Genomic DNA, 10,300 nt, shown 5'->3' on the forward strand with positions numbered 1-10,300 from the left:
CATACTGTTCTTAATCTCTGTCTTGGTACAGGTGTAAGCTTTAATAGCTATTAAATAGCTTAAAACTATATGTATGTTGTCTCTTCAACATTAGAATGCAAGCTTTTTCCAAGAAAAGGTTGTTTTATTCTATGTACTTGTAAACCAAGCATCTAAAGAAAATACTTAATAAATGCCTGTTGAATGCCTGATTGAAGAATTTAAAGAACTACAAATAGTTCAAACTCTTACTCAATAAATTATAAAGAAATCAGAATGTGAATTTGTTTTTAAGGCACACAAGAGCAATAAGAACTAATGTTGTTGTTTTAATGTCCCACTTACCTGTACAGCTGGCGATCATAAAGCTAAAAACAAATGATGGAAAATGTTTAAGTTTTTAAACAAATATAAAATTACATTTGTTGCTTTGAATCACAATGGGAAATATAAAGTAGAGGTTAATATGGAAAGGTCTCAAAATTAAAGCAATTTTTGGAGTTTTTCTGGTTTTAGAAAGATGATTCTCCTTGAATTAGATAACTCCATTAAGACTTCAAAGAACTTACTATGCACAACTGCATTCATCTTCATGATAGTCTTGATAATTGCTAGTCAGAGAACCTGAGTCAGATCCCACCTCTGTACCACTACCTGTACTACTTGGGTAAGTGATCCCATCATTCTAGAGCTCTATTTCTTCCTGAAAAAACCAAAATGTTCCGTAATGTCTCATCCACTGATAAATCAATATGACACGATTAGTACTATCTACAATTTGTAGATGATTAAAATAAGGGACACAAAAATTAAGAGGTTAATCTAAGATACAAAGTCTGTCAGTAATAAAGCCAGAATTTGAACTCAAGTAATAACAATGAATAGGAATATCATAAAGAAAATAAGCTTTCATTAGGGGGGATTAAAAAATTATAAAAAAAAAACACCTCTGAATTCTTTCAATTTTGCTATTCTCACTTCTATAGATATGATTACCATCCTCTCTTGTCACCTAAGAGTGCCCCAGAATTTTTTCTCAAATTCAAACTCGAATATTTAGCCTCACATTGAAAAGATCCTTCCAAATCTAACTTTCACCTATCTTTGCAGCTTGATTTAACAGGGTCCCCCACCCCAAAGCACTCTATATTCCAGCCAAACTGAACTATTTAGCGTTCACTATTCTTATCTTCTTTATCCAGCTCTTCTCCCTTTCTACCTCACTCCCAGCGTTACCAGTAGAAATCCTAATCCTTCCATTCCCTTGAAAGGATCACTTCCTTTATGCAGATCTTCCTAATTTTCCATGCTAAAAGTTGATCTTCCCTCCTCAAAATTCTCAAACACTCTAACCTCTCCTTTCCACTTAATTTCTCACTATAATCATCACCCTCATCATCATCAACACTACTACTACTACTATTACCACTACTACTACAACCACCACCACCACCACCACCACCACCACCACCACCAAAACTACTTCTTTTGTATTATTAGGCAGCTAGATAACAGAAAATCTGAATTCAAATCTAGCCTCAGACACTTAGTTGCTGTTTCCTCATCTGTACAATGGAGCTAACAATAGCACCTACCTCTCAGCATTCTTCTTAGGATAAAATGAGATCATATTTGTAAAGCATTTTGCAAACCACAAAATACTATATAAAATATTAGGTATAATTATTGTTAACATTTGGGTGAATTCAGAATGTTCAAAATAATTTTAAGGTAATGCTGTTATCATCATTAAGTACAACTCTTGGATGGCTAATAACTTCATCAGAACTGGAAGCAAGAAATATCTTCTATTCTGATATAATAGTTGTATAAGAAGTGGATATTCAGGCCAAGATATTGCTTAGAATAAACAAATATGGAAACAAACCTGCTGGTGTATCTGTTTAAGTCCCTCCAATGACTTTTGATCCAAATAATCTGTAACTGGCCTGCAAAATTATAAAAGATGAAAAACTTCATACAGAGTATGTTAAAATTATCAAGTCAGATAACATAATAATGAAAAATCACAGGATAAGAAGAGCCCTTTGTGATAAATAAGAACAGCAAACTGTATTAAATATAGTTGGATTTTAGAAGCCTAAAATCCAACTATTCCTGTGGAGATAATTTTTAAGAAGAAATCTTCATTATTTTAATATGAAGGTAAGAAAATATAGGATGTAGGAGAAATTATACCATCTGTGCCTAGGAAACTAGAATCTAACTAAATGGAAAGTGAAATACTTTTTTTTTTAAATCAGTGAACAGAGAAACTTTATTTAAGAATGAGATGGGGGTAGGCTAAGTAATAGAAGGGCAAAGTAATGGGTAGAAGTAAAGAAGAGGAGTCAGAAGGGACAGGAAACAAGAGATATGCACAAACATAAAAACAAAGATTAGGAGTAGAATTTGTTTGGGAAAGCATATGTCTATATATGTAAGTATATATGTGTATATATGTATATGTATATATCTATAGCTATAGAGAAATATATCCACACTCAATTGTAGCCTTTGGGGGCAGAGAGAAGATTAAAAAAAATGCATAGCATAGAACAAGAGAAAACTTACAAGGAAGCAAAGAAAAGATGGACAGTTCTCAACACAACGTGTAGTATTTATCATATAGGCTTTCTTGAAATGAAAATTTATCATTACATATTTTGAATCCTCTCCTATGTACTGCTATGCACATGACATGTTTTTTTTCTTTCCTTACTTTATAATTAAGTTCCAATGTTTAAGTTTATGATATGTTTTTCCTTCTTCTTTTCTCTATTCTGTATTTGTGTTCTGGTGTTTGAGTCTAAAATAAAATTCAATTAAAAAAAAAAGAATGAGATGCACCATAGTTTCACTGACATGATGATGGCAGGTTATATTCATCACTGACTTCCCTGGCTTCTATTAAGTCCCAACTAAAATCCCATCTTCTATATGAGAGCAGCTAGGTGGCACAATGAATAGAGTGCCAAGCCTGGAGTCAGGAGTTCAAATCTTACCTCAGACACTCTGGCTGTGTGACCGTAAGCAAATCACTTAACCCTGTCTGCCTCAGTTTCTCATGTAGAGAAGGAAATGGCAAACAACTTCACACATAGTAAGCCTGTCACACTTAACAAATGACTGATTGATATTAATTCTCTTCAGACTATGTTGTGTGCTGAAAAGTCAAAAGAAAGGACAGCCTTTTACACCTTGATTTACAGTTATGTATAAGTTACCCTTATTAAAAAGAATGTGTGTTCACTTATCCAATATTCACATTTGCACATTTAATTTTTTAAAAGCAAGAGAGAAGATTTAAAAGGTCAATGCTACTGTCATCTCGCTCTAGTTCAGAAAATTAACTCTGATGACTGTCCCAACAGCATGAAAAAGTCCTTAAACACTATGCTGATTCAATAAATACTTATTTAGCTGACAGAAAATTCATTTGCTCAGATCAATAAGAACAAAGAACATGTTTATGTTTATTGAAAAAATATCTGAATACTTCTTTAGTTAATTCTCTGGCCAGTATCATTACATACGAGCTGTCACTTTCTAAGATAGCTTGTCACTTTCCTACCAAATGCATTTCAAACCTTTCTATAAGTCCCTTTGAGACTCACTCAAAATCTGGAACAAAATAGGCAAGCTACAGAAGTTTAGATTTTACTGTACAGGAAGCCCTCAACTTAAAGGCATTGTAACCACTGGAAAAAGTCCTGGGCCTTCCAATTAAGATGGTAACATGGACCAAAAAAAAAAAGTATTCCTTTATAATATAAACTCCAATAAAATATCTGAAAATGGTCCTAGAAAGACCAAAGATAAAGATATTTGAAAAGTGAAAGTAGCTACTCTGTCTAGTCCAGAACAAAAATATAGTCAGAAAAAGGTGGAGACTGATACAGGGGTTGGATGGGGGAAGCTAGTGCCAATTCAAGTAAATGCAAAAGCTTTAGAGGTAAACACAGGATATGGAGAAATTAGCTTTCATAACTTGACTGAAAGCTAGTGGAGGTGAAAATTAGAGAGAAGTCTACCTATGGACATGAAGCTAGCCAAGTTTAAGAACAGGGACATCAAGAATCAGCTCCATTGAAGCTACAGCTCCAATGATCAGGTACCTCAAGTCAAATTCTGGTCCTGGTATGACAGAACAAAAGTAGGGGACAGAAACACATTTCATAGGTTACTACACAGGGAGACAAGTGTCTTTTCAGAATCCTAATGAACTCAAGTACCAGAAAGGGAGCTAATTGAATAACAGAATTAGGGCCTGATTTTATTCTATTCTGCTGGTTTTGAGAGAGGAAAGAAAAGAAAGAGGAAAGGGAATATTGTAGTAAACTAATTTGGGGAAGAAATTTAGGAGAACTTAGTATTTCATATAAAGAGGTATAACTGAAAAGATTAAGCATATGAAGGAGGGCATGGGGGGAGTAGATATCTCATGACCTCATTCTTATCAAAATTGGATAAAGGAGGATCAAATACACACACAGCATCTGGAGTAGAAACACATTATACTCAATAGGAATACAAAGAGAGTCAGAAAAAAGAGAAGGAGGGTAAAAGACAAAAAGTAAAACAAACTTTAAATTTCAACTTAGGAAGGTTGAACATAAAAGATACTTAAAGAGAGAGAAAAAGGGAGAGAACCAGAGATCACTGACTGGGCTTGCTAAAGAGAAGGGGGTCTAAGGAGTAGGAAAAGACCACTTCAATAATAGACTGCTAGTGTTAATCAAATTCCTTCCTTATATCTGCAACTTTCCTTGTAAAGAGGAGACCAGGAGAGGAAGAGGAAATAAAAAATAAAATGGACAGAGATATAAAATTAACAAATCTCACTGAATGTAAGTGAGATGAATTTCTCAAAAATGAAGGCACATAGCAGAATGTAGAAAAGAAAGAAAGAAAGAAAGGAGAATCCAAAATCAAGTTACTGTAAGAAAAACATTCAAGGCAAATATTCACACAGAGTTTTGTTTTTTTTTTTTAAAGGCAATTGGGGATAAGTGATTTGCCCAGGGTCACACAGCTAGTAAGTGTCAAGTGTGTGGTCTGAGGCCGAATTTGAACTCAGGTCCTCCTGACTTCAGGGTCGGTGCTCTATCCACTGCGCCACCTAGCTGCCCCCCACACAGAGTTCTAAAGGAGAACCAGAAAGAAATTATTTTTTAGGTGAAAAAACTCATGATCTTGGACAAGGAAACAGCAAGAACTGACATGGTTTAAAAAAGATAAGCAAGAAAATTACATTATGCTTAAAGGAACCACGGACAATTATATAATAAAAATTCTTAATATATATGCAACAAATGACATAGTACCAAGATAGATATTTGAAGGAAAACCCCTTAACACGGGGGTACTTAGTTTTAAAAAACATTTTGATAAATTTATTTCAACTTTGTAAGCCTATCTATTTTATTTTATGCACTTAAAAAGACAGGAAAATATAATAATTGGAGACTTTAATTTATAGAAACCTAAGAAGCCTCATAAGGAACTGTTATAGAGCAAAGGGAGCAAGCAGAACATGGAGAACTATTTATACAACAATTATATTGTAAAGAAAAAAATTGGTTAAGACTTAAGAATTGGAATCTTAAGATCAGAGGAGCTAGGTGGCATAGTGATTAAAATAGTGTTCTGTTTTCAGAGTTAGGAAAAGCTCAGTTCATTACTGTCTCAGACACTTACTAGGTCCTGGGCAAGTCACTTAACCTCTCTTAGCCTTAATTTTTCATCTCTAAAATGGGAATAATTATATCACTTACCTTACAGGGTTGTTGTGAGGACTGAATGAGATAATATTTATAAAATGCTTTGCAAACCTTAAGATGCCATATAAATGCTAGTTATTGTTATTATTATCAGTCAAAAGAACAATCACACAAACAGGAGACCTATAATAAAATATACCTTATCCACCTCTTCTGAAGAGATGAAGGACTGAGGTATATATTCTCAGACTCACCTATATAGCACAAATTTATTTTGCTTGATTATATTTTTGTGTCAGGGAATGAAGGGCTTTTGGGGGGTGGAAGGACAGGGAGAGCTTGGGTGGACAGTAGAAAAGGAAAGGGATGATACTCAAGAGAGAAAGAGAGAGAGAGAGAGAGAGAACAAAAGAGAGTCAATAAACCTTTAAAATTTTTGTTGTTTGGTAGTTTCAATACTATCCAACTTTTTATGACCTCATTTGGGGTTTTCTTCGCAAAGATACTGGAGTGGTTTGCCATTTCCTTCTCCAGCTGATTTTACAAATGAGGAAATTGAGGCAAACAGGGTTAAGTGACTTGTCTAGGGTCACACACAGCTAGTATCTGAGGCCAGATTTGAACTCAGATCTTCCTGATAGCAGGCCCAGCGTTCAATCCACTGCCTCACCTAGCTGCCCTTTAAAAAATATAGAGGAAAACAGAAGCAGGGCAATGTTAGTTTTATTACTTTAAATGTAATGTATAGCAAAAGAAACAAGCTATATGTAGTAGAATTACAATTGAACCCCTTTATGTTCATGTTGCTGATTTTCTAATTTTTATCAAAAAAAATTTTTTTTTCAAAGACTCTCTGACTTGGAGTTCAGGTAAAATCATAACTGATAATTAGTTATGTGACCTTAGGCAATTATCATCCTCCATGAATCTTAGTTTTCACAATTATAAAATAGAAATAATAATGTTATCTACCTCTCAGGATTACATGAGAAAAATACTTTGTAAACCCTTGAAAGCATTATATAAATGTGAATTAACAATACTATGATTATGCTATAAAATTTCCCAAGTCAATTGTTTGAAACTGGAAGGTATTTTTTCCCTTAGAAAAGGCCATAAATGATTGTTAGATTAGCTGACATACCCAAAAAAGGCTATAACATAACTGAATTATGGTACTAATATTGTCAGCCTGAGTTCTCTCCCCTGAAAGCATGGAAATCATGAGTTAAAGAGAAAGACAAGAATTGCCTTAAAAGCTTTTAGGGACAACTCTAAGCAAGATTTAGAAAGAGGTAGTTTATCTTTGATACCCTCTTATTTCCCTTTCTGTTCTAACCTAACTTCTTGTAAATATTCCACATGTCAAGTTATTTACTGCCTTCCTACAACACACAAAATATTTTGTTGTTATTAAGTTGTTTGACCACGTCTGACTCTTTGTGACCACGTGAAGCAGAGCACATCAATACTATCATTGGAGTTTTCTTGGCAAAGATACTATCGTGGTTTGCCATTTCCTTCTCCAGTGGATTAAGGCAGAAGGTAAGTGACTTTTCCAATGTCACACAGTTATTAGTAAGTGTTCAGGCTACATCTGAACTGACTCCAGACCCAGTGCTCTATTCACTGAGCTTTTTAGCTGCCTTGATGCATGACATATATACTTATCTAAACACCTATAAATATATAGAAATGGAATTTCAACTGAGTGGAAGACAAAAAGAGAAAAAGAACATTTTTGAACATGAGGCAATTTGGAAAATAAAGAAGGTCTAGGTTTGTAACTATATTTAAGGCTAATGGTCAATCAGTAAGCATTTACTACATGATACCATTTACCAAGCACAGTACTCCTAAACACTGGGGATGTAAAGATAAAAATGAAAGATTCTTGGTCTGCAAAGAGCTTACATTATATTGGATGAATTGGTATTAATGAATAAATATATCCTCCATGCCTGGAAGATACTGAATGTTACACACTGAAACATTTTGTGCTTCCCAAAAATTGAATTAAGTTCCTTGAAAATAAGGACAGTTTCATTTTTGTCTTCATATCCTCAAATACTTAGCACAATGCTAGGCACATAATATAGGGTTTACTAAACACTGGTTATTGATAACTTCAACACATACCACCACACCTAGGTCTGCTCTATTCCCCAAAGCATTTCATGCTCAAAACTTTGTTCTCTTCTCCACATACTCCCCTCAATTAAACGTTCTATTCTATTAAGGCAATCTCAACTAGAGAATGTCATCCCACTTCTATGTGAATGAAGCAAAGCCCTTAATATTTCCAGATGGTAGTATTTTATTTTCAAGTGAAATTTATTAACTTCATTCATCTCTAATTGTTGAAATTTTAATGCTATTAACATAGTAGGCACTTAATGTAAGAGACATTTAAACAAGAGAACTAACATGTAGCCAGATCACCCTGACCTTTAAGTTTTCCCTGCAGTAAATTTATCAGTCTAACCAATTGGGATTAACTAAAAAGGAGTTACAACTGAAGCCAACACAGACAAAATATAACTGAGGAGACTGTTAGATAATAGCATCAGAGTTGGAGAGAAGCAACCAAGAGTCAACACATGGTGGTTGACTGGTGTATGACAACAGTTCTCGCATAAGAAGAATTAGCATGGACCAGAAATGAAGTTGGCAGGCTAAGATGAATACAGTGAATGTAGTAGATAGGAGTAGAGGTGAAGCCAACAGCAAAATCCTAAAAGTGATAGGAAAACTGAGGAACACCAAATCAAAACTGGAAAGAGTACAGTATGTCACTGACTACTAGGCTGCTGTATAATATGAGCAACTCTTTCTGGCAGCTATGCATATTCTGAAAATAATTCCTTAAAAAGCCCAATCTGTTACATGCCTGTATGTGTACATAGCTCCCCTCAACTCACTTATTTGTATAGTTTCCACTCCTCTTTTCTTTCCCTTGCTTTTCTTCTGAACTTTTACATTCTCTAAAAGTTATGAAACCTAATTACCTAATGCCAAAAATCACAAAGTTATTATCAAGAACATAAGAGGCTTTTAAAAAAACATTCAAACTACTCATTATTAATCCCTGGATAACTGAGTTGAGCTTGAGTATATAACTTGTATCAGATAACAAATGATCATATATTGGATTTTGGCAACTGCTGGGGACACTGGAAATATTCATGTATTTCAGATAAATAAGCATCATTGAATATATAATGGTTAGTCTATTTATTTAATAGAAACTTTTGTGTTTCAGCTGTGATGGGACAAGTAGTTCCATAAATAGTACATGACTTACCAAGAGAGATACTAGCCTTACTAGGTAAAATGTAGGAAATTGAAGACTTTGCAATGCTGGAGCAAAAGAACTAAAATTAAAATGGATGAGATACGGACCAAACAAAAGTCATAAATAATTGCATAAGGAGGTTTAACAAAGATTATAAATGAAAAAAATTTGTATATAAATGCCTTTATACCTATTTTTCGCAGCTGCTAGTTTGTACAGGGCATAGGTGATCTCAGCACAGGCGAGAATAGCTCCATGACGAGTATGTAAATCCATGCACACAGCTAAAGGCAATAGCTGTGGGAAAACTGCAAAATAGTCAAGGAACTTGTTGACAGAACATATAGAAAATTAAATACAACAGTCTAAAGCTCTTAAAAAAAAAAACTAGCTTCACTCATGATAATAAAATAAGTACATAGTAATATCTAGCATCGTAATGATTTAAATTTCCATTTAATACCCAGAGGATACTGATGAGTTCTATAATATCACCATAGTAATATTAATATAGTATCATTATTTTTGTATATTATAATATAGTATATATAATATACACTGTATATTATAGTAATACTGTGTCATTAAAATTAATATCATATCACATATTAATAATATGGCCAAGACACATCAATAATTTTAACTGTGATCTCCTGATTGAAACTGAAAAAAAATGGTACCACTCAGTTATGAATACTTAAAAATATATGAATAACCTGATCTTAGATCGGGTACTTTTCTAAGACTACAAAAAATTTAAACTATGTAAAGTAGCATATAACTAAGATGAGCATACTGAGATACATTCATTTATAATAAGTGCATTATTAGTCAAGAGATACTTACCTAACATAAAGGAAGTTTTAGGAACAATATTTCTACTGTGCTATTAAGTATTTCAACTGCTCTTAACAATACAACTGTCAACATTACTTGTGTGCCTGTCAGCATCAGAAGATAACGTTGCTGATCAGAATAATTTTTATTTACAAACACTGACATAAGGAACAGAACTGACATAGAAATAGTTAAACATTGAATAAAACAGAGAAGAATAGTTAAGAACGGGGGGAAAATGGTGATCTCATGATACATTAGACTTTATTTTTTAAAATACATTTTATTGATATATTTTGTTTTTATATATTATCTACATTTCCCTAGATATCTCTCCCTAGGCCCCTCAAAGAAAGCCATCCTTAATTACAAAGAATAAAAAAGGAATAAAATACAGTTAAGCAAAACTAACCAACACACTGAAAAAGTCTTTTTGCAGTATTCCACAAAGTGCGGTATGCACCTT

At 33.6% G+C, this 10,300-nt stretch overlaps 1 long non-coding RNA gene across 1 annotated transcript; it reads right to left on the reverse strand.

The window, feature by feature from the left end:
- Positions 1-324: 324 nt before the first annotated feature.
- On the reverse strand, positions 325-9,300 carry LOC114033416. The gene is made up of 3 exons (XR_003567976.1): positions 9,188-9,300; positions 1,868-1,928; positions 325-347 (listed from the first exon to the last, which is right to left on the reverse strand). It is a non-coding gene; the product is annotated as an uncharacterized LOC114033416 (long non-coding RNA).
- Positions 9,301-10,300: the final 1,000 nt, after the last annotated feature.

The sequence above is a fragment of the Vombatus ursinus genome, unplaced genomic scaffold (genome assembly GCF_900497805.2).
Source record: "Vombatus ursinus unplaced genomic scaffold, bare-nosed wombat genome assembly UNPS02007024.1, whole genome shotgun sequence".
NCBI lineage: Eukaryota > Metazoa > Chordata > Mammalia > Diprotodontia > Vombatidae > Vombatus > Vombatus ursinus.